The sequence below is a fragment of the Bombus terrestris genome, chromosome 7, assembly GCF_910591885.1.
Source record: "Bombus terrestris chromosome 7, iyBomTerr1.2, whole genome shotgun sequence".
NCBI classification, from domain to species: Eukaryota; Metazoa; Arthropoda; class Insecta; order Hymenoptera; family Apidae; genus Bombus; species Bombus terrestris.
Genome location: NC_063275.1, coordinates 18652409 through 18679081, shown reverse-complemented (window position 1 = coordinate 18679081; position 26673 = coordinate 18652409). Strand labels below are relative to the sequence as shown.

The following is a 26673-nucleotide window of genomic DNA, read 5'->3' as shown; positions in this document are numbered from 1 at the left end:
TTCCGTCTGCGGACATATTTTACACGCTTGTCACAAAGCGTTTTTACCAGGAATTATACGTGTAGCCGAGAAAGAAAGGGATCGCTCCAACAGTCACCCGTTTCACGCGAATAAATATTAATTTGTTCCTGTATAAATTTTGTTCTAAATATGCGTTGGCTTACGAATGTATTCGGACGTTTGTAGACAACTTTATATAGGGTGTTTCATAATATGCGGGAGCCGCTTCAAGAGTGAACAGGCAACGGGGAAAAAAATGGAAAAAGGTTCGTAGGAACATGTGTCCTGTTTGACCTCGTTTCAAAGTTATTATCGCTTTTGTGTTACCAATAATCCGCGATGGTTTATCTCCATAGAAGGTACTGGAAATTTCTATCCTCGGTTTGTATGCAAGCTCGCAGCCGTCGTGTCAAAGGATCTCACAATCTTTCAAAAATTCCGGACGAATAATACAGACCGAAGATAGCCATTTCGAGCACCTTCTACGAAGATAAACTATCACGGATCATTGAAATACGAAGGTGGCTATAACTTCGAAACGAGGTCAAATAGAACACACGATTATGTGAATCTTTTTCACTGTGTCTGTGTCTCCTGTTCACCCCTGAAGTGGGCCCCGCATGTTATGAAACACCCGCTATGTATTATCGTATGTTACACGAAACATTTGAACATTTCATTAGTATTCTAATAAGACTCGGCTATCTAATCATGACATTGATATATTTGTCAGATGTGAAACACATCGAAGAACACACAGAAAAGCTATAAGATATATAGTACAAGTAGCTTCATAGAAATTACAAGTATATTTCAAGTCAAATTAAATTAGACTATTTTTAATACTTCTTGTGTGTTTAAAATAATCATTCATGTTTTATATTAATCTTTATTAATTGCAGGCTCTGATTTAAGAGTAAATAGCTAGTAACTCGTATATATATCTTCAGATTCGTTTCAAATTTTGGGGATATAATTATGGTAGTTGTGTCTCGTCATAGTGCCAATAAAATTTCAATATATTTTATATAATGCACGTAATATACACATTAAGTGCGTAGGGTAAGTTACAAGGCTACGGTGACAACGATTGCTATTCGGAAGAAATGTTATTCCGACGAACTCGATAAGTTGATAATAATTAAATATATAGATAGATATTTTTGTTATGTATACATTGCAGTTTTCGGATATTTCATCCATCGTAATCATGACCTAACGTGTACGTACAATTAAGACAATTCAGGCGTGTAAACAAATTTTTGTGATCTCAGGCTGTATATATTTAATGTGACCCTACTATATGCTGTGGATCATTTTTTATCTAATCGTGGCTTTTTTATTATTAAGAAATTTTTTACGTTTATACGAAATGTCACGTCTGGTGACTCTACGTTCGAAACGGCCACCAGCTGTGCACATTGAATTAAGCGGACCGCAATAATTCTAAGGAACTGTCATAAAACGAGCCTTTTTGATTTACCATTAAGTCCATCAATTGGCATAAAACATCTTCGAGTCAAAAGGTAAAAATATGGGAAACGTGGGTTTTCCTATGTTTCCCAGAATTCCACCCGCAAGCGACCAGTGGTGGAGCGATCACCACCGAACAAGAGTTTTCCTTTGCAACAGCATCGTTACCTGACATCACTGATTTATCGACATTAAAACAGTCAACATCTCTTTGTCGGGTTTATACCCGTCGATCATTCACTACTTCGCTTATACCTTGCGCAACAGCGTAGCTGTTCTTCTCTACAAGGTTGTTGGAAATATATAATATCTCTGAACTGTTAATCAAGTGTTATACTCATTAAACCACCTCTATTATCCTAACCGTGATAAGGGATCGATCTGTTCGTGGCGCCGATTGTCTAATCGTAACGGGAATTTACGACTCCCGTTGATGCGCTTCCTCGTGATCGCGTCTCTCCGCGACTGGTCGAAAAGACAGGAAATATAAAACAATTATTGTTAATATACACGAACGCTATGGAAGAAGATGGTCAATTAACCTGAAATTATCAAAATTGTCTGTTTATTTGATTTTCAGGCTAAACGTGTGCTTTCCATGCTCTTGGAATTTTCTTAATATTTGAATTGCCTTCATAATTATACCTGTGACTTTCGTACAACTTGGTCGAATTATTAGTCATAGTATTAAAACTTCTTCTGTTTAAATTGAAAGTGACATTAAAATTAAAAAATATAAATTTCCCAATTTTAAAAAATTCAGATTTTCAAGATTCTCGTACGCACTTACCTTTTTTATTTTCACTAAAAACTGCACCGTTTCGCGAAAGATAATTTTTGTTCCTATTGAACGCCTCAAAAATGAGATTCGCATGTGCCCGTGCCATTTCACAGGCCTGCTATTTTTAGCAGACTATTATATCAATTTTAAAACTTCAATTTCGAGTCGCACCGATTCTAAGAGGTTAACACGGTTAAACGCAGCGAAATTGAAAAGTTTCGAGCATAAATTAGGGGCATGATAAAATCTTTATGCAATATCCACGAAGGAAAGACTTTATGATCATCAGGTACTACCTTATCTGACGTCTTCATTTGAAACTGCAATAACTCGCAAGTGCCTGACGCAGTTGCACGAAGAAAATAAAGATAACATTAAAAATATCGTAAATAGCATTGAAATTTTATAAAATGATATGAATTCTACTTCAAAATGTATCAATAAACACCAATTAATTAAAAAAATCTAGAAAAGTATGCTCGAACTCTGTACGAATACTTCGATGGACTAACTTAGATTTTTGTTTCACATCCAAAAGTTAAAGTCATCATTAAGTAACGTAAATCGTGTAAAAATGTAAATACCGTTGTTTCAACGAGATTTAATGCAATTTTCAAATTCATTTAATTCGGATCGATAGCTGTTTATTAAAAAAAAAATAAATAAATTTTACAATTTAACATTATTTTCCAGATACACGTAACAGGGCATTCCTGCAATTTGGTTTAATTCCAACACAAGAAATTCAAAAATTAAGAACAAAACTGTAGCAGAAAGCTCAGAAGATGAAGACATTTTATGGGGAGTACACCCTTGTTTAATGGTGTTCAATAATGTTAAAGAAGAACAAAATTATCATGCGCTAGTGTATAATTAAGAATGCCCAATCGTAGATATTTTTAATAAGCACATTTCTGATATAATTTACGAAAAGAAAATAATGTGTTTTCATACATTCTTCGAACTTAACTTTGGTTTCTATATCGTCGAGACGCTTAGAACAAATACGTGAATTGACCATCTGTCTACTTCCTAGTATACAGTACCTAATAGAAATTTGTTCAGGCCTGTTTGCCAAAAAATAACTTATTAACAGCTGCAACTTGATAAAGATTTACAATAAATTCAGAGGTCGTGAATTTTCGTTACTAACGAAAAACGTCACAACTGTCGAAATGCTTGAAACATGAAATCGTAGGAAATGACTACAAAAAAAAAAAAAAAAACAAACTGGTATTAGACTGATCATAAAACCAAACGATTAAAACCAAATCTCCACTTCAACCCTGCGTCACTTTCGCATCGGCTCTAGCCATTTCAATAAAAATCCTTCGTTTCGTATAATACGGAACTGAAAGAAACCAACACTTTCTAAAAAAGCTAATCGCTACTAATCGTTATAGAAAGTTCGTCTACGCACGTGAAATATCTTCTAGCAAAATCTAACTGACAATCTGTTTCAATCGCTACCACTAGACATCTATCTAATTCCAATTCACTGCTACTTAAAAGCACAAGTGAAATTGTAGCTAATAACAGCTGCAAATAAATAGAATCTTAGCTAGTTTCGCAGCGAACAAAGCTACTTGCATATAGACAAACACACTAAAAGACATACAGAATGAAATCTGCGTCAATCTCTGTGATCACGCGAAAGGAAAAAAGAAAGAAGAAGAAAGAAATATAAACGCAAGATCGTACAGCGAACGTCCACACTGTATCTCAAGCTTCGAAAAAATTAACGACTACTTGGCGCATTCCGAAAAAAGAAGAAGGAACAAAAAAAGGAAAACGCAACAAATCAAACTGGAAACAAGTATAGTATGCGTTGGAAACTTTACCTGAATGTTACAGTAGATTATAGAGGATTAAGAGCGCGCTGTTCGCCGCAGTGACGAGATCGTTCGTAGATTCTGAAAGAAACGACAATCGTGATGTTTCATGGAAATGTATCGAGTTCGAAGTTCGCGATTAATGCAAATTCTGATGTTCCTGTCTTTGAATAAATCTCGTTTACAGCTCTCTTTCGTTGATGACCGCGGTTCTCGGGTATTCATCAGGCGATACCTGAAGTGCGATCTTTCGATACGTGTAAATAATTGCCTTGAACGTACAGACGTGTTCAGGATAGTATTTCACTTGTATTTTGGAAGTTTTGCAAAAAAAAAAAAAATACTTGGAAAGTTGAATATCATTTGGCTTGTGTAAACTTTTGCACAAGAGGATAACGAGATTGCATACATTAATTAAATTCGAGATTTAATGTTCAGATTATTTTTCAAGAAGATTCGATGTTCTACCTTTTGTGTCGTCTGGTTTCTCAGAATATGAATATTTTCTTAAAATAAGACGTTCGACTGTTGCAAAGACACAAGGTCATATTTCATGAAGACTCGGTAAAGTGAAATTAAAATTCGATTCTTTTGTGAGTTTGCAGAATACGTTTAGCGATGTAACGCATTGTATATACATCGTACATAATTTTACATATTATGTGAAATAGAGAAATATTTAATATTATTATTTCGATCGTTCTCTGAAGCCAAATTTTTACTGTAATTCATACTGTATAAGCTTCTTTGTATAAAGAATTTTGCATAAAATATAACGCCATATAGTGATAAAATTTCTGTTGATCACCAACTCTGCACATCAAAAACGTTACTTCGTAGAGAAAATTTTGATGAAGTAACAGTAGGGTAACAAGATACCGTTGCAAGTCTGGTACCTATTAAATGTGAAACGCGCAAATAATGATTTCAAAAAGATAAACTTCCATGAGATATCAAATATTTTTATTAAGTTTTTATACGTTCTGGTCTATTTTTACGTGTTTATAGTCAGCATAAATGTATATAACTTTACAGTTTGTTGGTTGTTAATATTTTCTAACGAAACAGTAATGTAATTCGTTATGTTTCTCTCACAGGATTAACTAACTATAAGAACAACGATCTATACGGACTTACGAAAGTATCTGAACACCTGTGGATACCTGTCATGAATATATTACACATGTTATAGGAAACATTTTGAAAAGCACTATGTGTGTAATGAAATTCATGTATCATACCTGTATTGGTAAAGTTTGAAACAAATCTACAACATATATATACAAATTACGAGACATTTAATACAAGTATATACTTTACAAAAATCGCAAAACTGTTTAGACAATTAATCAATTATCTATTACATTATTAATAATCCTCGATATCGAATAAGACAAAGTCGACGTGGCAATAAATAAATAAATCAATAAATAACAATAAATCCTTAACACTTATTATTAGACATCAGACGTGGCTATGCATACTGTACACTAATTGTTTACTAAATGTACGTTTGCGATAATATCTTGCGATAAATCTCAATTTCTACCAATACATACATACAAGTCATAATCGTGTTTCATCAGAGTGCTAATGAAATCTCAAGCTGTTTTATATAACACATGGAACGTGTCTACACATGAAAGTTCCCTATGATAAATACTCGAATACCTCCGTGAGCAAGTGTACGTACGTTCTTTGCTTACTTCCATCAAAACAACCTATCGATCTCTCATTGCTTCTGATTCTAATAAAACAGCAACAACGTTCTAATCGTTTTACCTTCTCCTTGAATTCGACTAACGTCACAGCCTTCCACGATCTTCCAAGGAATCAACCGTCATCGTACGCAACACCATCAACACCTTCACCTATCACCTCGTGCAGCAACGAAACACGAGAGTACGACGCGAATACTCGCGACTATGAAAACGATTGCGAAAACCGAAGGGTGCGAATCGGTCGACCCTCGAAGAATCTCGCGGTCACGAAAACCACGACGGATTGGAGCGCGACGCCGTGAAGTGCATACCTTGGACATTTTTGCAATCCACTTTTCCCGCCTCGTCCACCGGCGGTATCCTTTCAAAATGGCGTTGGATCGCATTCATTCGCGTCACACCCTGCGCTGCCCATTCGCATTCACCTGCGTTCTTCTCCTTCCCGCATCCCCCTTTCAGCCTACCCCCTCTCGATATTCCTTTCTTACTATTTTTTTTTCTCCTTCCCCCCTTTTCCTCTCTCTCACGCCCTTTCTACCCCTTCCTTGCCATTCTGTGTCCTCCACTCGCTCACACTTCTTGGCCCATCGACACCTGAACCGCCACGGTGATCATCGGTGACCCACGTTTTACTAAATTTCTCAGGATGACTGAAGTAAGAAATTAAAATATATTTTTTGCGACAGAGATCGAGGAGTATTCAGCGATGCTGATAGGACATAACATTTCGTAAAAATTAAAGCGTCAGTGGGAGTAGCTTCGAATCTAAAGCGGACTTTAGGGTAAGATATTTACTATGCAAGAAGCTGTATGGACGTTTGTTTATCATGATGTTATAAATATGAGAAAATCGTAGAAAATTGTATGTTTATGGTTTTTTAATTTAGGAAACAGACTTTGTGTTTACTAAATGCCTTCATAATGAACGTAAAGTGATAGACGTAGAATTCGAAAGTTTAAGCGTAGTGATAAAAGTTAACGATGAAACGAAATCTCTTCTTTCTTCGATCTTGGATCGTGGGTTTTGTAAAATCGTACTGTACGATATCGATCTTGATCGAAGCTAGTGAATGATACTAAAATGAATGAAAATAGTTCTCGTAAATCCATTCACCAAATATTATACGTTGTACAAAATTTTCGTTCCACTGGTTTATGTCATATTTCTCATGGCTATACGTAAAAGTTATTTTCATTGTTATTTCTTCTAGGTTCACGTGCCTTGGCTTATTTGTTCGTCGACATTTGTTTTTTAACCGTAATTGCCAAAAGATTAAACGACAGTTTAAGAACAGCGGAGTACGAAATGCAACCTCGCGCATACACATTATAACCAAATACGAATACAAAAATGATCGGCGATAGTTTTAAAAACATGCTGTAGACACTGTTAATATATTTCTTCGTGTAGCGTCGAGAATAAGATCGGAAGACTTGAAAATACAGGAAACTTAATAATTCTCTGTGATGCACGCGCTTTGTAATGCATTTTTATCGACAAACGCTTGAATATGACGAAAAGTAGTAGCCAAATGACCGCCAATTTCTTTTTAATTACTTATCAAGATCTTAACCCAGCTATAGAGATAAGCACGATATACGTTTTACCTTGCAATAATATAATACAATTTCGTACAGGTTTCCCATATTTCAATTTCTCCAATTTTCATAGAATCGTAAAATCTATGTGAAATAGACAGTGGCGAAAAAAAACCACCAACTCTAACTACGAATCCTTGAAACAGAAAACAGAATTGGATTACGTAAATTGATTGAAAAAAAAGAGTTGCAAATGAAATGCTGCGTTAACGCAACGTTGGTCCCGAATGAGTCAACGTTGCTGCAATGCCTCCGACGCTGACACGCGTCTACGCTTTTTTCACTCGCCGAAACTGCGACCGAATCCACTTGGTGTTTCGCGGATTAACGATCGGACGTGATCCCCGCGCGCTTATTATCCCCGACACGCCGAATCTTTTAGACATCGAGGACCATCGAGGAGCAGAGAGCGCCGATATGAATTCCGCGACGTGGAAACATGGCCCTCTCAGCTTTTATTATAAAATCGAAATAGATTGCACGGTTTGTAAGGTTGTAACTTTGTGATTGGAGTTTGAGAATGTTTGCGATGATGAACGGGATGGGATGAATTTCAAGAGAGAGCAGATGTTATTCTCGATTACTGATAATTAGATAGCCTCGGGGTGAAAAGTGGGAAACGAGGCAATTAAAAGACGAAGAGTCTCCAACTGACGTAAACGGTACATGGCTTGGCGTTGCTGATCATTTCTATGAGATTTTTGCCGATTTAAAGTGTTTGCTTGTGATCCTGTTGGAAAGCAGATGTCTGCGATTATATCGTTTAATTATTATACAGCAGAACTCGGGTCTTTTGCTTGATAAGAAAATAGTTGTTACGAAGAAGTGTATAGGTATTGTTAAGGGAAAAATAAAATAAAAGTATTGAGTTAAAGTTTCATATTTCCGTTGGATTTAGTCTCTTCAGCTAAACTGTACTAATCTGGCAAAATTATTTTCATACATCTTCGATAGTGAAGTTTGAAATAGAATAGCTTACGTTAGACGATTGTTTGTATCTTTGTCGATTAGAATTTTTAAAGATACACGATATTTACGCGTAATGCTTTCTACGTAAGAAAAGAAAAGTGTACTCTACTGTCCTACGATGTAGGACAAAATCGGAGGCGGACACCTCCTACAGCTCTCTCTTTATGAGTCACACTGATACCGATTGTGATCCACAAAATCTAGCCTGATAGAACGTAATATAAAAATTCGATATTGAAATACAGTTTTAAATTACAATTTTAAATATGGAATAAAAATAATATATCATTGATACAGAGAATATACTCTTTCGTTTATAACAATTGATTTTGAACAAAGTATTCCATTCGCTCTTCTCTTTTCTTCCGCGTCAATATTTCGTTTTAAAATGCGCAATCTCTTCGTCGAATAAAAGTAAATTTAAAACAGAATTTACGTAATCGTTCGAATTCAATTCGAAGTAACGCGAAATGCACAAAATTAGCGCCGTATTCATTCGATAGGAAAATAGCGAATCCACGAAGATCATTTCAACGTGAATGTTTCAATCAACGATGAGTACGACCACGAGCATCGTTATTCTCTGTTCATTGTCATTAATTACCGATGCCCGAGCAAAATAGTAAATTTACGCGAAAGTGGTAAACGATCCAAGTCAATATAGACATGCAAATTTCGAACTATCTGTATTTCGCACGTCCTATTTTACATTATGAAAGCCACTTTCCCTTCAACGTTGATAGAAACGCTAATACAGTTGCGATTTTTACATAGAACGAATAGAAATGATAAGTTTGCTACTGGTCCTGTTGATTCAATCTCCAGTAGCTACCATGAAATAAAAAACAGAAAAAGAAGAAAATTCTACACGCTGAATAAGAGAAAAAGAAGTTACTTGTTACGGTGTATACTCTTCACGTTTTTATCTTCCCTTATTCCGAATTAATTTTTTAAACAGCTGACTACGCCAGCTGAATCTTATATTTTTGTGTACTTTACTATATCTATGCTTCTTTTGTTTCCTTTTTTTATATATATATATGTATAATTATTTTTGCAATCTTTCCGTAATAATTAAATAGTAAAATTTAGCGAAGTCAACGAACACTAATTACATTTTAGCTGAAACGACTCTTTTACAAATTGCTACACTTAGTAATTGCTCGCGATAATTTTTAACGAGTTCAACGAACAGTAATTGTGTTTTAGCTCACAAACGACACTTTTGCAAATTGTTACACATAATGATTGTTCATTAGGAGCATTTGCGTTACTACGAATTTTTGTACGCCCAACATGGCGAAACACCGTTTCTTTATTAACCGTATTTTCGTTCAAACGATCCTTTTCCACGCGACATTTTACAATGCAGGGCGTGCACTCGCAACACATACGATGCCATATCCCTTTGCATTGGAGATGCATACGCGTCTGAAAATTACATCATCGCTATTATACGAACAACTCGGCACAAAATGCGCGACTATCGTGCACATGGTACATCATTTCAACCGTGTATCAATTTTCAACCGGTGGATTTGTTAATTCGCAAAAATATCCTCATTGTTCTCTGAATTTTAAATCGGACAGCGTTCAGCAGCGACATATAGGCGATAATTGGCCATTTGAATTTTTAAAAGAGTTTCTTTGAAATCCATTAGTTCTATTTTTTTTTTTTTTTAATTTATGGTTATAGATATTCGTTACCTTTACAACTCTGTTCCTGAGTATTTATTATCTTTTACATTTGATCGTTGATATCGGAACAATTGACTGATTTAGTCTTAATTCATCTTAATACATTTTTGTTTATGTTGTTTCTATATATTTGTATATTTTCTACTTTTAATTTATATCACTTCGTATTATTAAACAAATATTAAGTGTCGAAACAGAACACAAATACCAAATACAGCTGCTTGTTTATTCGCTGTTTCTCACATAATGCCAATTGTTGTCCTGCTAAGATGTTTTCTATGAAAAATGTTGCATAAACATAGATCGTTTAAAGTTTCATTAACCAGTCTCTTTCTTTCTTTTCTGTCACCTCGAACAATCGTCATAAGGTATAAATTTTGGAGACGATAAATGCGACCCAAAATGTGTTAAAAAACTGTTAGAATCTTCGGAATCTATTATCTATAACATTATGTATTTTATTTTCCTCGAATTCACACCTTACAATTGCTTTCACATAGGTTCCACAATTTTATTTTTGGAAATTCCTTGCCGAGCAAAGATCAAGCTTTCTCTCGTACGAAATACGAAATACTCTCCATACGCGAAGTGAGAAAATTACAAATTTATAGCGTAATGTCGAAGAATACGTCGGAAATGGTTCCTTCAGATAATATAGCGTAAAGTGCAGTTTAACGACGAAGCTGATGGGAACTGTGTTTGACGTTAAATGAATGCTACGAGTGCAGTTTTCGGATACATGTACACAACGTAATCCTAGAATCTGGGTCGAGCTACTGTTTACTACCGAATGGAGGAAATTTTGTAAGAGGAAATTTGCCGAAACTCCTATACTTCTGCAAAAATATTCCTTAGAAGAAAAGTTGCATCATTCCATTCCATCATAGTTTGCTGTATCTTTTCCTTTTTTTTCCTTTTTTTTTTTTGTGTGTAACTTTTCACGCTTAAAATCGATGTTTATCGCCATAAATAGAGAACTGAAGATTGACAGGTAATTATCAACGAAGTATATGAAAAATTAGATAAATTTAGTAAATGACGGGAGAAATCACGAATCGCTACCTCAAAAGCGATATTATTTGACGATGAGATATTCTCAGTTGGCCAATACCCGGAAGAAGGAAACACAAACGCTTGAAGCGATTGATCACAGCGCAGTAAGCCTATTACCTCCAAAGATATAACTTTATACTAATGCAATTCATACTTCCCGATTCGAGAACATCGTGCAAATGTTCTACATGCACAAACGAATCGGGCCAGGCAAAGGTCGTGGCTGACGTCACAGAGTTGATTGAACGAAAGAGAATATAAGCGAAAATTTTTCATGAATTTTTAAACAAGTTGTTCTATTTCCGTGCCACTAATCATTAACCGGAAATAATTCCCACTGATTGGTGTCAGAACCAAACTAACCATGTTACGAATTAATACACAGTGGCAAGTTGGCAAATATTTAGTAATATTAGGTATTTGGAATGTCGATATAAGTAAGAATAGAATTTCATTGAAATATAAATTTTTATTATGAAACGTGGAATTATTGAAAGAATCTTAAATGATGAAATATTAGCCAGAGAAATTTCGTACGTTGAATATTCTGTTTCAACCATCGATTATTGAGAAATGAAGGTTTACGAAAGGATTTCTAAATTTGTAACAACGGTAATGTTATATGTTTCGTTTGCAACACTTTGATGCTATTGCACTTAAAAAATTAGAAAAAATATTGTCTTACGATGAAAATCAAGAACATCATAGAAAACCACGCTCCATCCAATCCTTGATTGACAAGATCAACATACGAATTCTAAATAATTAAATACAATATAATTTCTATACGAAAATTGATAGAAATGTTAAAGATATCATAAATTTCTGTTCATGATAAATTAACTAGTAACATCTGATTTTTTTATTACAATCTAAAATTTTGCATCAACTTTCTAAATAATCCAATATATTAATTTATTCGTTTTGACCTTTATATCACAGAAAACGAAAGACTCTGTTATGAAGCCACGTGATGAATATCGTGTATATTTCGATTTATTTATTACATTTACAGTTCGAAAAAATATCCTGGATATTGTAATACATAACAATAGCATCATCCATTGTAGCCATAAGAAATACCATAAATATTTATATAAAATTTCGTAGTGTCAGAATGCCCAAAATTGGTCGTTCGTCAAGATTCCGTAGATTTTCCGTCAAATATACGTTTTCCTGCTTTTATTATACGTGGATATACTTTTTCATCTATCTTTCGTCACGAGTTTAACCGTCCTTACTTCTACTATAAACGGCTCATCATTACCATAATCCACGTGGCAAGCCACGAATTTCCCAAATTACCACTTCAACCATTTCAGATACCATCTCAAATTCAAATCGAAAAGTCACGGTAAATACGTTAATCGCTATGCCCCTACGAAAAGAAAAAAAGATCAAAAGCCTTGCAACAAATCTTTCATCTTAACAGGTTCCTCATCATCCTCGATTTTTGCTTATGACTTATTTATTTATCGATAATTCGCTGGATCCCAAACGCGCGATGAAATATCGTCGAAAGATTGGCCGTGTATAGCCCACGGCTGCTCGTCCTTTCTTCGTTTTCTTTTCTTTCGTCTTGCCCTTTTATCCCACATTTAATCTCGCAACCATTCTCCTCTTTCTCTTCGACCCAGAGAAAGATCGACTTCTATATCCTCACCTTCCACTCTTTCTCTCGTTCTCCAGCGACTACTCTTCGCGAAATTACGTTACTGTCAGAAAAGTTCTCCTTCGCCTGGCGCAGAGGAAAGTTGGAGGAAAATCGCGGCAAGTTCAATCGGCTAGTTCCCAGCGTACGTGTATGGTAAAATATGATTCCACTTTTGTCAGAGTTCCGCGGAAACCTGACGTTACCCGGCCAGAAATTAGAGGAATTCGTTTTATTACATACTTGTACGATAATTCTCTCTCTAACGGCGGAAAGAGCGTAAACTTGAGAAATAAAACACGCGAGCGCTTCGATACTTTGGTACTTACGATTTCTGAAGTGTAATGTGGGAATTGCGAACTTGGTAAAAAAAGGCGTTAACGTTTATCTTTATCTGTAATATTTTTGCCTATTACGTGACATTCTATCGATATTCAGGATTGTTTAAACATGGAATAAAATTTACTTACAATTCTACGATTAGCTGCTGACGAAAGTAACGTTCTACGTATTTCGTAATTCTGAATATGTAATCATAAGACTGTCGTAGAAATGAAAGAGTTAAAGCCATGGTTTATCCGTATTTATCCTTCAAGTATTCGAGATAAGAATCGTACAGTGCTATTTTACACGCAATTAAAGGAGAAGATACCCTTAAAGCCTTAAGAAATTCAAACAATTCCTACGAAAGTATTAATCAAAACGATGTTAAACATTCAACTTGAATTGATCACGCTTGAATCAACTTACGTTTTTGCATAAGAAATTAGCCCGATATAGACAAAGAAAGGAACGGAATATTTATATCTACTGGTAATATTCTAAGAATGAAAAATTGGATAGAGTGATTTGCAAAAGCGCGTTCCAAAGCAAAATCAGCTACGTTTAAATTAACCTTCTCTAACAATGTGTACATTAGAAGTTACATGTACATAATAATATGCAATTCTATTTACGTTTCACTATACCATTGTATTCTAATATATTATTATACTGATCCCGAAATAGCCATTTATAATTACTACAATTCAAAGTGAATCAACGTATTGCAACTATAATTATAATTCTTCCCTGGAGAACGAATAAAATTTCAACTATAAAAACTGTCCGAGTAGTAGGTCGCGGAAATTCATACAATTTTATATCTTCATTGATAGGACGTATAGAGTCTAAATAGAAATTTGTGTGAAAAATCACCGGAGTATTGCAATTATGCGAAAAGAGATAAGTTTTTAATTTTTGTTATCATTCGTTAATTTTTGTCCATTATATGCAAAGATACCATTACCTGTTAAAAATAGCCAATCTAAGAAGTTTTGTATAATTTGTATAATATTTGTAAAATACTCGAGAATAGACGAGTAGCAATAACATATTATTTCATTCCTAAATCAAATAGAAAATTATTTAGACAGTATGGAATTAGCCAAAAGCGAGTGAAATTTTAAAATCGTATTTTTATACAAGACGAAACATATGACTTATCGCACTTCAAATATCGTAAGTAGCGAGTATATTTCGTTCATTTTATATATTTTTGCATATATTTATATGCTCTATGTGCTCTATCTCTAAATCTGCCACGAACGAATAAAAAAAATCCTCACTCTACATACCACACAAAATCAACTCGCAATTCTTCCTAATAAATTACTCGAAAACGAGAAAAGAAACAACTTTATCTCTCTTATCACTTTCCACGCTACCCTTCGGCAGAAAAAGGAAAGGTATCATAATACGCAGAAATTCTGGCGAAAACTACGATCCAGCGACACTAATCCGATAACCAACAACCAGATAACAGCGATATAAGAATAACAACGATGACAATAGGAAGAATTCCAGACGAATGGAGATAGTAGCCTTCGCCTTCCTTCGTCAGCTTCCCATTTATCATTGACCCAATTTCGCTGCTGCGTATCGATGTAATTTATTAACTTTTCATCTCGACGACGCTTTGATATCGTCGATTTTCTTCTTTTCTCTCTTTCATTCTTTCTCTCCCTCTCTCTTTCTCTTGTAGTCCACACGCCGAACATAAACGATGACAGAGAGACAAAATTCGTAGCACGCATTTTTGATTATCGGTGAATCGACGCAGCTTGGATCGCGCGCGCGTGACACGCCAGCACATCAAAGTGAACATCCGGGGCTCCGCATCGGCGTGTAATGCATCGTTTGCTAGCAAACCGTTCTATCGGAAATGCAGGTTACAGGCCACCGAAACGCAAACGCTCCTCTACTGATTCGTGCAAAATTATCGATCTTCGACCGGACCCGAACACGCGGCTCCCTCCAACCGAAAACACTTTGTCCTGACCTGTACGTGCGATGCACAGATTTATTGCCCGTACGAAATTGTTGAAGAAAACGAGGCGCTCGTGGATGCGATGCATCAAATAGAGGATTAGAGATCGGGCTTTGCCGAGAATTATTTTTAACACAGTTTGCGAATCTCCGGACATTGTTGGATTTATTCGTTTATTAAGGAGCAACTTTATTTCGTTAGAATAAAAACACGATAGTGAACACAGTAGATCACAGATTATATACAAAAGCTATTTGCACATCCAAATTTTCGTATGAGATACTGGCGTATCTTTAAATTATTTATGGTTTGTCAATTGTTAAAACTCATTGTTAATTTCAACAAATATCTGTTATTTTAAGAACTTGTCGAATGTAATTGAATGTTTTCGATGAATCAATAATTCTCGTCACGAGGAAACATCAAACCATCGCGTAAACTGTTCATGAAATTACCCAGTCAATCTTCAAATTAATACTTTCCATTTTTTCGATTGCACGACAATCGCATCGTTAAAGTTCACACTTTGAACTTTCATCGCTATTACGATTCCATTCGCCGTCAATATCGTTTGGAAAATCGTTCTATCATAGCCGTGTTATTAGTCTGTGAACTGTAAAAACCAATCGACTAAACTGCGGAATTTCATGCGTTTATAAGAAATTTAAATATACATATGCGATATAAAATATGGAAAAATGTGTAAAGTTTTCGAAACTAGCTCCTTATTCTCATATTTTATACTGTAATATAAAGAGTGAAACAGAGGAAAGATTAGAAATATCTAAAGAGTAGAGCAAATCTCCGCTAGTGTTCCAATGCTTTAGTTGCGTTCATACAGATTTAAATTTATATAAGAATCAGCAGTTTGATGAATTCAGACAAATATGCAGATTTTCACCGGTTGGTATTTCTGAAAAATATACTTGTACAAACATCTGCAATATCGTTTCCTTCTTTATGACTCTCTCTCTCTCTCTCTATTTAATTGATCTGGAAAATTAATTCGCGTAACAAATCGCCAGAAAACTTCAAAATATTGACATTTGCATATCGCTATATAAAGACTATTCTTGGCCGATAAATAGAAAACACGTTGTGTTTCATCATCAGCAATGCAAATTTATTAGATAATAAATTACAAAACGATGTTACGTAATTTATAATTCTGTTTGTTTATAATTAATTTTTATGTTAGAGGGTTAGAGATGTTTGTTTATAAAAATCTATTGTAAATAGCAAAGTACATGCGTGTTTGCTGTTTCTTACAAACTGAACACAGACTCTATGTTATAAAAACATATTGTTTATTGGAAGTGCTAGAAACGAAAAATGTATTTTGTGAAATCCGGAGAGGTATACTTTTTTAAAATTATCAATAGCGAACTGTTTTTTTAAAGTCGTTGATAATAAATTATATATGTGTAATATATTATACGTATATAAAATATTACTTACATTAGTAGCTCTATTATAATAAAATTGTTGAAGAGAACGATACCGAAGCATTTGATGCTTGTTCGAGTTTGTTAAAACATTCTATATCTTGTATCAGGTAACTTTGAGAAATATAAAGTTTGACGATTATAATGCAATGGAAACGCACCATGAGAATGATCTACGAATATGGTATAATACAGTACATGAAAATACACGATGATTAAAATCCAGCGGTATTCGATTTCAATTCCATTTCAATGGAAACGAAACGTTGGATCGCGTAGCTCTGTTTAAAAAATATATAAAATTGGTAATATTAAATATTAAATACGGAATGTAGAATATTAAATATAAAACGTAATACGTGAAATATTGGATGTAATAAATACACAATTTAAACGGCTCAATGAAAACATGTATTTTAACATTTCTTCTTACAGGTACATCATATTTTCTAAAATTATTCGAAATCTTCTAGAGTTTGCGCGATATTCGGAACAAATGAAATCTTTACACGGTAGACTTGCTTGAAAATTTTCGAAACAGAAAATCGAATGTCTATCAATAGTTAAAGCGTGTTTGATACGCAACGCGGCTCTCGAGAACAGGAAATATTTCAAATTTATTATCAATCGTGTTTAATTGACACGAATATCGGATTTATTGAATTTAAAGCGTATCAATTTCAACAGAAAACAGAGAAACTAAAAGTACGGCGAAGTGCAGTTTTTAAAACAGCATTACGTGCATCAAACGATATACTTTGAACATTGAAAAATTATGCATTTATAAACTATGTTTTACAAGATGTAATAAAGTTTTTCGAGGGAAAAATACTATTATAAAGAACGAGTATTACATTTTATATATTTATTTACTACGATTACTACATTTACGATGTTCATCGATATTTATGAAATTATTCGATACAAATAGAGGAATACTTTTTTAATGTTCGACAAGAATTAAGAAACTTGAAATTGGAGATATAAATTTGTCAGAAATTCAAACTAAACGTTGGAAGAATTAAAATATTACTTTTTATATCACATTTGATATTCTTGAATATTTTACGGATAAAATAACCGATATTTAAAATGTGAGATTTTTATTCTGTGTTAATAATAAGAATCATAGGATAAAGGATAAAAGGCAAAAATATTCTTAGAAAAATGTTCGTCAACATTTTACCCAAATATACTATATTCGAAGAAAATTACATGTTTTCCAAACAATCGTTTGATGTATTACATAAAGAATATAAAACGTATCTCAACTGTGTATTTTAAAACAAACGTGCGAAAGCAAGGCATCCACAAATTCTATAAAAAGTAGAATAATATACATAAAAAGTTTTAAACAGCTTTTCCTCCGAAATTTCATTTTTGGGAATATGAAATTAAAAACCTCTGTTCCATAATAATTTATTAAATAATACAATAATATTACCGAATTAATAAATGACAAATGTATACTGTTGTATCCTTCTGTTAATAATTTTACATTTTAAGTTTTACATTTTAATTTTACATTTTAATTTTAAATTTTAGTTTATATAATTTGTCGTCAATATTACAAAAAAATTACTTAACACTGGTAACTTGTAACTTGAATTATACATTGTACGTTATAATATTAGCTTAATTGTACAAGAAAATTCCAACTCACAAATCTACTAAATATATCTAACAACGTACAATAAAATTCATCTCAAAGAAACATAGTCCAATAACAAATGCACATCTTAAACTTTATTTATATTCATCCTTAAACTTTATTTTCTGCGAAACAAATCTTCGAATGAAACAACTGAATCTCATTATTATATTCTTTGCTTATCTTTTCTTTTCTTAAAATAATTCGATCTAGTTTAGCTTCGTCTAACATCAGGATATTCCAACTCGTCTTAAACCTTCATTTTCTCCGGAACGAAGCTACAAGCTGAAAAACTTCATTACATACCTTCTACCTAAGTTTGATTCAGAGTATCGATCACGGTACGCGATCAAGTCACCACAAGTCAGGCACCGGTCAAGAGATTTTCATTTGATTCTGCCGAACCGCTTACTGCGAATCCTCTCGTGGGATTACGTGTAAACGATTTCGTCCATCACACCATCTTATCTTTTAATTCGTCCTGAAACTTCATTTTCTCCGAAATAAAGGTTCGAACAACTCGATTTTATCGTAACATTTCTTATTTCTCTTCCTCGCAGAAAAATATTTCTCTGTATTTATACCACGGATCTGAAAATACTTTGTGCATTAGCCAAATTGAAAATTAAAACTGAAATAAAAGCAGAATTCGCGGAATACGAAATTTCCTACGGAACAGTCAATGCAAGGTTTTCACCATTTGTTTCGGCGGATGGGAATCGAGCGAGTCCAGCTACGAACAGCCGATTCGAAAGTTTAGACGGGACGTTGGAGGCGGAAAAACGCTCGTGCATTTATTAAATTACATCGGTGGAACTATTTCATCCGCGACGAAGGAGGGATAAGGACGGGTGCAAAAAAAAAAAAAAAACGGAGCATCGAATCGCGAGCTGGCGAATTTAAAAAAGCAGCCTCGGTCTCTAGAAACGCGTTTCCTGGCAGCCGAGCTTAAAAGCACTCCCTTTTGGCCGGCTAAACTCTTCGCGGTGAAGAAGCAAACAGGAAAAAGGTAGCACGCGCGACCAACGCCGAGTGTTTCGGCCGTGCGTTAAACACGCTCGCGAGTTTGTCGCGCGTCCTCGCGCTGACTCGAGCTTCTCTCCTCCTCGGATCGGAGAAGCTGAATTCGTTTGTCGGTGAAAAAGAATCCACCTCGTGGTACCGAGAATTTCGAATGCATTTCGAATGTAACGAAATTTATAGTTGAAATAATTTGGGTGTGATAAGCCGCGTTAGACTACTACCGTACTTACTGAACCTTTCGTTTTTATTTTTATGAATTATGAATTTCTATACGTTTAAATTAGTTTTAATTTAATGAGATAGACGAATTTTTTAGAGGAAGCCAGGAATGTAAATTGACAGAGGATTTTTATATGAAAATATGTTGCAGAATGTCTTGCAATATGTTTGGAATTTAAATAGCGAGAATCGAAAGGTGCAAGTTTTCAGAATCATCAAAGAATTGTACAGGATTTCTACCGCTTTAAACATTGGAAAGTATTCTACATTCTAGAGAATCCTATTTTTAGGAAAAACGATCTTCAAGCAACGACATCAAGTTATATTATAGTGAAAAAGAAGTCTATGATATCGGAGCACCTTCTTGTTGACACATTCTTGTTGAAATACAACACCCTTTTCACTTTGTTTTTTGGAAAGTTTACTTCTTGCTTCTATATAATAATTTTTCATTCCATTAGCTGCAAATAGTCTAAAAAGAAAGAAAAAGGAAAGAAACAATTTTTGTTACATCTGTAAATTCACTACAAACACAATTATTAAAGCCTGAATAATTGTATATATTGTATTCTGTCCTTTGAACTTTTCAGACAAATAAATATTTCTTAGAAAGTAGAAATGTTCATCAATTGTTTAAAAATATGATGTAGAATAAGCAAGAAATATCTGATAAAATTTCAACAGATTATCAAACGTTAGTCGAGTTTCACGCTGCTCGAAACATCTTTAAGCTGATTATCCTTCGATTAACGATCTTCCCTCTTTAAAATACAGGATATACGTAACAAAACAACGTCGCATTTAGTACGTATCTATCAATCAATGAATAACAAAAAGTAAAATACCAACACTCCTTAGGAGCAAAGTAAAACACCTCAAAAGAAGTTCAAGTCAAGCACAATTACTCATTGTGCAAGCATGCAACGGGGCTGTTGCGCCAGCTGGAGGAGACCTGCGCAACGTTTCCCTCTGACAACGTTATTATCGCGAATAAACTATCAGAGGATTAAACGGAACGAGCAGCCCGAGCGGACAGTGGCCTCGGAAGAATAACAAAAAAATTATTTCCTCCGTTGGTTTCGAGCACAAGCGTTGCCAGCCTTAGCCGTTCTCTCTTCCTCTTTCACCCCTCTAATTTTCTCTCGGTTTCCTTGGCCACGTTCGTGTTTAGTCTACGTAGACCACCACGTGGCAGTTCTCTCCGTGTCGAGAACCTTCACGTTTTATCGTGAAACGAACGCCATGAAGAAAGAGAGCGAGGAATACATCACATAGACGTGGCCGAAAGATCGTTCGAAACTCGTCGGCGCATGTTCAACGACGTGTACGCTCCTTTTTTTTCCTACTCTTTCTTCTCTTCCTCTTCATTTTTAGCCGCCTTTTTGTCAACGTTGCAGCGGTTTATTTTTTCGGCGGAACGATGAACTGCCGCAATTAAGCGGCACGAAATGAAATTAATGCGACACCGTTGCTCGTTGCCCGCGAGAAAGACAAACGACCATGTACACCCCTGTTCATAAGTAATGAGCATTAGCACACGATCCGAGTTTATACGAAAGGCGATAATCGGAGCAGATATTTAAAAACAGACGATTAAGCGATCAGAGGAACATCTAAGAATTTGTAAAAGTTGTTCAGGAGAGTTGCAAGAGGTATACGATGAATTAAGAATTATCAGGAAACTGGAAGATTCTCACTTTGCCTTCTTTGATATTTGTACATCGTAAAATATACGTAAAACGAATGAATTTAGAACACGTAACAAATTTATAGTGAAATAACTTGAAAATAAAAGCTGCGGGAGGCATCCTATTTGCTCTAAATATTTTTCTAATATTTGTGATTGCGCAAATGTTATCCCCAGGGGTCTCTTAATTTAGACGTCATTGAGAAAATTGATTGAAGCAATAATTGAAAAATGTGATGGACATAAACGAGAACATAAACGTGTTGTTGCCGTCATAAAAGTAAAATTTGTATTACATCATTGAATACATGGATTCTTTATTTACTTAGAATTCTATAAACTAATTCGAAAATAATACTACGTTTCACATGTTTTATTTTATACTATTCCCTATATAAAATATATTTCAACAAATCACCTGTCAGAAATTCTGTATCAATGTTAATTTGAAATGGTTAAAGGTGACGTATGACTTTTCTAGGCATTTTTGAAAATTATTACACCCTGAAAAATTTGTCGAAAATGAAATATTTACATTTCAGAGTATCGTATCTATCCACCATAGACATCTGCACGAAAACAGTGAATTTTGATTTTAAAAGAAAAAATGATTTTAAAGAACATAACAACCCTTAAACGTGTCGATAATTTTCTAAGAATATTTGAAGCTTACTTTTCTGTAAGCGTGCCGATATTTATGAACGAGGATGTACGCGTAAACGTGGCGACGAGCCGAGTTTTCGTCTCCTATATAGAATCGAGGTTTGATTTTGAGAAATGGAGAACATCGCGAAAATATGGTGTTTATTAGCGATTTAATCGCGTTGTTAGCCTCGTTTTAATGGACCAACCGGCGATCAATTTTCTGATTTTGCACGAGAGGTACAGGAGTGTAGTCTTGACGTGTGTATTGGAGTTTAAATTTGTGGATGCAGAAATTATTAAGGACGGACCATTTGCTTGGTGATCTAACTATAGAATGGAATTGTGACGGGTCAAATTCTAATGTGCATGCTTTGAAAAGAGTCGCTTGCGATTTTAAACATTGATCTTGGTTCAAGATTTAACGTAATTATTTTCCAACAATTATTTAGTATCCTTACTTTCTGAAAGTACACAAGAAGAAAGTTGTAATATTTCGTGTTTTCAATTAATCTACTTTCTATTCATTACGAATAATTTTTAAGTATTTATAAAGTTATTTAGTGCTTAGCAGTTAGAGCGGATTTTGATTGTAGTCTGATAATGTGACTCTGTAAAATTTAGTACGTATATCGATAATAAGTAAAGTAATAGATATTTATACAATAAAACTCGGTTTTTCTGTTTCATCGTGATTAAAACGTTTGCTGGAATTTATTTTAAAATAAAAAAAAAACGAACAAATTAAATTGAAACCGACGCAATAAATTGGAGCTGCAAGAAATATATGTTCGAAGCTTTCAAACGAGATATTGTTAAAAGTATTTTGGATCCTGCAGCACGATTTTCCAAAAAAATCTTACTTAAAAACGGGTTTTTCTTAAAAATCCTTCTTAAAATAAACCTGCAAGGCAACGATCGCAAACGAAGTCTCGTAAAATGTCGAAAAAAGGAGAATGGCGTTCCAATAGCTAAAAAAGAAAAAATCTCTTCGTGACCAAAAAATATTTACACGAACAAGAGGCGGATATTTCCGTGTCAAGGCGAGGTGTTACCAAGCAGCCACTGTATTCGAACCTCCACGTGCGATTTCGAGTCAGATGTTGATCGTTACCATGAGATGACGTTGACGTCATCGGCTAAACCATCATTTTAACCACCGGTGCAACGACCACGATCGTGGCAATAGCGCTTATTCACTCGTCGACAATCTACGTTAAAACAACTCGTATTACATATCGTTCGAACGAACTTGTTAACTGGATTATCTATCGACACGATCGCTATGATATCTGCAGTAAATCAAAAAATATTTGAACACTCTTAGAAACCTTTTGTAGATATGTTATGTGTGTTGCAAGAAACATCTTAAAAAGCTTCGTCATGAGGCTCGTCTATTACGATGATATCGATTAAATTCGAAACAGATCTGAAAGTGTATCTACTGCGAAGGTTATATTTGGTGCAAGCATATATTTTGTAGAGATCGCAAAAGCGTTTAAGCAGTCGATTATTCATTATAATTATACAAATTATACAATTATAATTACAACAATTACTTATTATAACAACAAATCTCAAAGTCAAATTCAGTGAGACCATCTTTCACACTTATCGTTATGTATCATACGTTTAGGATGACTGTTCATGCTGCGTACTGCTTTTTTATTAAATTTTTAAATATATACATGTTTACAATAAATATAGTGTAACTTCTATATACAGTTTCAGATGAGTTTGAAATTTTATCGATACAATCATCACAGTCGTGTCTCGTTACAATGTTAATGGAGTTTTAAAATGTTATATGTATACATATAATACATATAGTAATATATGTACACATAAATGTTCTCCATGGCAAGTTTTCAAATACTTTTACAAATGTAAATATATTGGATTGTCAACCTATCTTATGATGTTTATCGATAGCAGCAAATATTTCATGCAAATGTCCCATCCAACATTCACATTTCTTCGATCCCTTCTCCTATCATCCTTACGCCATCCTTGTTATCTATGATACGTACTATAAGTTTGCCCAAATAAAAAATCAGTCAATTATCATACGAATTTTTGAGTCGCACTTTCGTGAACAAACTTTGCTGTCAAAAGTAAAAAGAATTTCACTTGCGATTCCGCAATCTGGATTCAGCAGGTATCGCAGAATTTATTTTCAACAGAAATTGACCGATTCGTCAGAATGTAGAAGACGCGAACAAAGCAATATTGACAGTCAAAGTGACGAGTTAACTAGCTTTCTCCGATTGATGTACTAAATAAAGTTCTGTACTTTCTTATTTCACGTTTAATTCCACCGACGTGTACAGGAAAAGGAAAGGAACACGTGACAATTATGCAAATGAACAGGCGTCTATCAACTTCCTATGTTAATTCGATTCCTATTTCCAGAACCATGACTCGGTTTGATTTATTTCAACCGGAATGCGGTATAAATTACGCGAGAGCTCTGAAAGAGGGTTGTAGAGCCAGGGGGAAAAAAGCTGAAAACGAAGGGAACGCGTCCATGGAACGAACAAAACGCGCAGAATTTTAGGCGAAGACAGGGAAAAAGAGGCCGGAGAAGGAGATAAAGCGGCACAAAGAGTTGAATATTAAAAAGAGGAGGACAAATACAGGTAGAAACGCGAGACAGAGATTAGAAGGCGCCAAACGTGCAGCACAAAGAGTAGAGACGAGAGAGAGAGAGAGAGAGAGAAAACGCATTATTTCAGAAAGAAAATACAACATACAGTGGCCGGCGAAAATATTCGAACACCTACCGTGAACAATTCTTATAAAAGTATTATGTTCGTTATATTATACTTTTTAAAATTTCAGCAGGCATCGCATTATTATTAGCGAGACACGAGTATCGTGATTATAGCGATCAAATTTGAAACAAATCTGAAAATCTACACAGAAGTTGAAAGATATTCGATGCAAGCATTCATACAGAAATTGCATATTTCATACAGAAATCGCAGAATTGTTTAAAGTATTTGTCAATTGTCCCTTATATTAATAAGCCTCAATATTCAGTGGAACTATAACAATTTATTATTAAACATACGTTTGTAAGAAATATCTTGTAACTGTTTAAAATATTTCTTAATTATCCCTTATATTAGTAAGCCTCAATATTCAGTGGAACTATAACAATTTGTTATTAAACACACGTTTGTAAGAAATATCTTGTAACTTCTCATATATTCATATATACATTCTCGTTCACAAATGATATTGTACAAATACCGTTCCCTTTTGACAACGTGCCGTGTATATACGCGTTAAAGCTTTTATCGCGCGATAAGCAATTTCAATCAAACGCGTAACTTCGTTTCGCTCGATCGACGTTGAATCGAGGTTTTGCATTGATTACCATGCGTCATCTAGCCGCCTATTTCCTGTAATAAATCATTTTTTCTCCGTTCCGACGTGGCGAAGAAACGCGTGAAAAACATAATGATCGCTCGCGAATTAACGTTAAGGCCAATTATACGACGCGTATAACAATTTCGCCAGCGAGATAAACCTATCCTGCGTGTCGCGGTAATTACATACTTGTTAAGCAATAATTGTGCTGCCCGCAATAATTTTCGCCGGGTGAGCGAGCTACGCTGCCGGAGAAAATGGTGCTAGCTTGAATGCTATTGTGAATTACGTTCTTATTCTGTTTAAGCTCTTAAAGTAAAGCATATACGTAAAGTATTTGGTATTTACATATATATTATAAATACTATGTATGCACGTATGTGCTAACCCATTGAAAGTAACTGCGCGCTTACTTGTTTTCGATAAAATTTGTTGCATCGTGTGATTCGATCGAATTGTCTTTTGACTTGATCGAAGAAACATAGCTTTGAGAAAAGTGCATTTACCTGAACGCTCTTCCATGCAATTTTAATTGATCGTTGTATCTTTCAAACAGCTATAACTATATTAATTTTACACATATATCTTTCAAGTCATCCATGTGTTAGGAAGATGTAAAGAAAAATCAATTTTTCGGAAGATGAAAATAGAATGTTCTTTTGATAAAATTAGGATTAAGAAGGTCTGAAATTATTTTAATTAATGGACTTTTATGTGCGACGTAGTTACGCGTGTACAGTAGAATCTTACAATGAAAATAACATTGATCCTCGTTTTTCTATAAATCGCAAAAGTTTCGTATTATAAAGTAATCGTAGGATTCTAAAAAAAACGATGCTACCCTTCCTTTCATGTCTCCGTGTTTAACTTATCGATAACAATCTTCTCTGAAGTAGTAAAAACATTTTTTACATCGGAGTCGAGAAAAAGAAATGAAAACAAGAAGTAACTCACGGAACACTTTAATCTCAAAATATAAATAGACTTCCTTCCTTACTGCGTAAAAAGTGCTCCTCTTTTTAAACAGACTTTTTGTAATTACGTTTAAACACAGTAAAGCTATAAGAATACGTAACATTGTAAATAACATTTGTCTTGACTTTTTTAGGTAATACAAGTCTCTCAGCATTTCACTCTTATAGTATTCTACGGCCGTTTCGTAATAAAATAAACAAACTTGTTTACTCGAAAGTACTTTCTTATTAGGCTATTAAAAAGTTGTATTCCGCATTAATGTTTCGGCGAAGATCAAAAAAATTTATGGATCTTTTTAATAACTTAGCACGTGTAGTAAATTTTGTACTCGTCTAGATATTAACCGTAATTTTGTGAACAATAAAAGGACTTTATGTTCATGTACTAATTATGAGAATAATCCAGTAAGTAACCGAGTTTCGTTGGATAGTTTTGGACGAGAGGTTCTGGATCATCTGCTGTATAATTCAGGCCTTGCTACTTTTCACGTATCTCCTTAAGGTAAAAGAATTCCTGGATGAAGAACATTTTACAGGCGATAACGAATATTTTACACAAATATTTCACTTAA

At 34.4% G+C, this 26673-nt stretch overlaps 1 protein-coding gene across 8 annotated transcripts in view; it reads right to left on the bottom strand.

Moving 5' to 3' along the window:
• Positions 1-26673, bottom strand: part of LOC100645596 — a 356587-nt gene that overhangs the window by 213375 nt on the left and 116539 nt on the right. For 7 of the 8 annotated variants that reach the window (XM_048407495.1, XM_048407498.1, XM_048407500.1 and 4 more), the window contains exon 2: positions 4096-4167. The exons of the other annotated variant lie outside the window; for it this stretch is intronic. The gene's annotated coding sequence lies outside the window, so the exon portion shown is untranslated. The remainder of the gene's footprint in view (positions 1-4095; positions 4168-26673) is intronic. 8 annotated transcript variants of the gene reach the window in all.